We start from the raw sequence: 2,524 nt of genomic DNA, 5'->3' as shown, positions 1-2,524 counted from the left end.
AAATCTGATCGTCCCTTACTGAATGTAGAGAGCCCATCACACCTGCTGGCACAGGCAAGGGCCTAGCTCAGTGTAATTACTATTACCAACGGTCACCTTTTATAGTCACAGCCAAGTTTCTGAAATTCTTTTCTTAGGGGAGGAGAGAAATAGGGTCAGGGGGAGATGGGCTGATGATGGCACAAGAGAAACCCGCAGAGAGGACCTTAGTGAGCACCTTCACCTAGAAGCAATGGCGCAGAGCGAAAGAGGAGTTCACAAACCAAAGGTGGAGGATTGGGGATTAATTGAAACCCTCAAGTGGTGCATGGGAAGCGACTGCCTATTTAGAGCCAATAGATAGGTTTCCGTGAGGTTAAGGAAGCGAAAAATCCCATACGAAGCTAGTGAGATGTTAAATTCTAATTAGAAGTGTTAATTAAAAAAATTCCAATTTCATCAGTGAGAGGCTTCTGTTGTTCCAGTTCCCTTTGCTGCGGTGACTCCTAAGTACCCTGACTCCCTTTGCTCCAGGGTCGTTCACCACTCCTAGGGGGCAGGGAAGGCCGACTGTGCTCTGCCCAGGGCTGCCTGATGAGGGCCTGTTGGCACCTTTGTACTCAGGCATAGCAATGCACTATGGCTCAAAACTTAGTGTGGGGTTCTCAGAAGGAAAACAGTATTCATTTACGTCTTCACAACATCCCTTTGCCACTATTATCTCCTTTTTATACCTTCAAAAAGGAGCCAACAAATTTTCCAAATGTAGATGAAGTTATTTTGTATTGTGTATTCAGTTAAATATAAAGTAATAATATCAACATTCTGCACACCATTAATCCATAATGAAGATTAAACACTTTGGATGAGCATACAGATATCAACTACCCCAAATTGTTTAAAAATTAAACATAAAGTAAATCTAATCTTAACAGGTATCCAAAGAATATTAATATTTTCATTTCAGTAAGAGTAATTAACATGTTCCAAATTATTTAAGTAAACTTAAATGTTTTCCAATATGCTTTTTATGTTTAGACTATTTCAAATTATTTTGTAAACACTAAAGAAAATTATTATGCATAATATTTAAAAGTCTCTAATACAAATCTTGAGCTGAGGTGGGCCTATTTAGTAAAATACACAGTATAATTTTTTATACTGACTATTGTACTTATTTAGCCAGAATAGTCATTTTAAACCACAATAGCTATTATAATACATTTTTAACAAATATGTGTCTATCTCCATTTAACTACATGATTTTTTCAGAATAGATGATATCATGGCATGCATATTTGCAGTGGCTTTTCCAATGCTAATATAAAAGTAGGGACTATAGTTTAAAAAATAAAATATGTCTAAATCCCTAAAACCACCATTTCTAAGGCTTAGCTCTATCATATCCTCCAAGCAAACACCCATTATTCTTTCTGGCATGTAAGACCCTCTCATTCTTTCATGTTGTCTCCTGTCTGCTCAAAGACACCAGTCACAGTCACCCCTCTAACCCATCAGCCCCACTCCAAGGACAACAATAGACATTTTCATCCCTATATTCTACATCAAAATAATGAAACTGGTCCCCATTCTTCTGAGTTGCTTTCATCTGTAGCAGCTGAAGAAGCACTAGGTTGGGTTCTTCTTCATATTGCACAGGTAGAATTTTTAGAGGGCAGGATAGATCAATGAGTTCCTAGACATACACTGTTTTAGAACATTTCAACATACCTCATTGAGGGTAGATTCCGTAACCTCTGTTTTTTATTGATCATTAGTCATTATTTAAAATAGATATATTTTGGACATTTTTTGGGACTGTAAACTTGTCCCAAAATATACCACTTAATTCAGGTTAAACCATCCTTTTTAAAAAGATGGAATCAGAATACCTCTAGGAATGGTTCTCAACCTTCCTAATGTCGCGACTGTTTAATACAGTTCCTCATGTTGTGGTGAGCCCCAACCATAAAATTATTTTCGTTGCTACTTCATAACTGTAATTTTGCTACTGTTATGAATCGTAATGTAAATATCTGATATGCAGGATGTATTTTCATTGTTCGCGACCCACAGGTCTAGAGGGAGAGATGGAACTTCTCATTTTTGTAAGTAGACACGGATGCAGTAGCTTCCTGCCATCATGGTGTGGAGGGTGCTGGGGCATGGAGGGTGCTGGCTGATGTACATGATATAAAAAGAAAGTGTAATGGCTTTTCTTCCAGAGGAAGGGGGGGATAAAAAGGAGAGAGAAATATGACAGAGAAAAGAGTAAGAAAACAGTGACAAGAGACTAAGATCGGGTATAGGAGCAGTGCAATTTTGATGTGAAGCAGTGACCAGTAAACATTGCCACGGTGCTGTTTTGTTCAAAAGCACCCGCGTACCTGAGAAGTCACACTCCTACCCAAGCCCCGGTGGAGGCAGTTAGGCTGGTTGAGTTTTATCTGTGTGAGGATTTGGTGGCACTCAGTAGGGCTGGGTTGTATGTTCAAATGGATGTAGTGCAGACAAGAAATCCAGAGCCAAGGAAACTAGGGCTTAG

Source organism: Myotis brandtii, unplaced genomic scaffold, assembly GCF_000412655.1.
Source record: "Myotis brandtii unplaced genomic scaffold, ASM41265v1 scaffold1304, whole genome shotgun sequence".
NCBI classification, from domain to species: Eukaryota; Metazoa; Chordata; class Mammalia; order Chiroptera; family Vespertilionidae; genus Myotis; species Myotis brandtii.
This window is presented reverse-complemented; position numbering follows the sequence as displayed.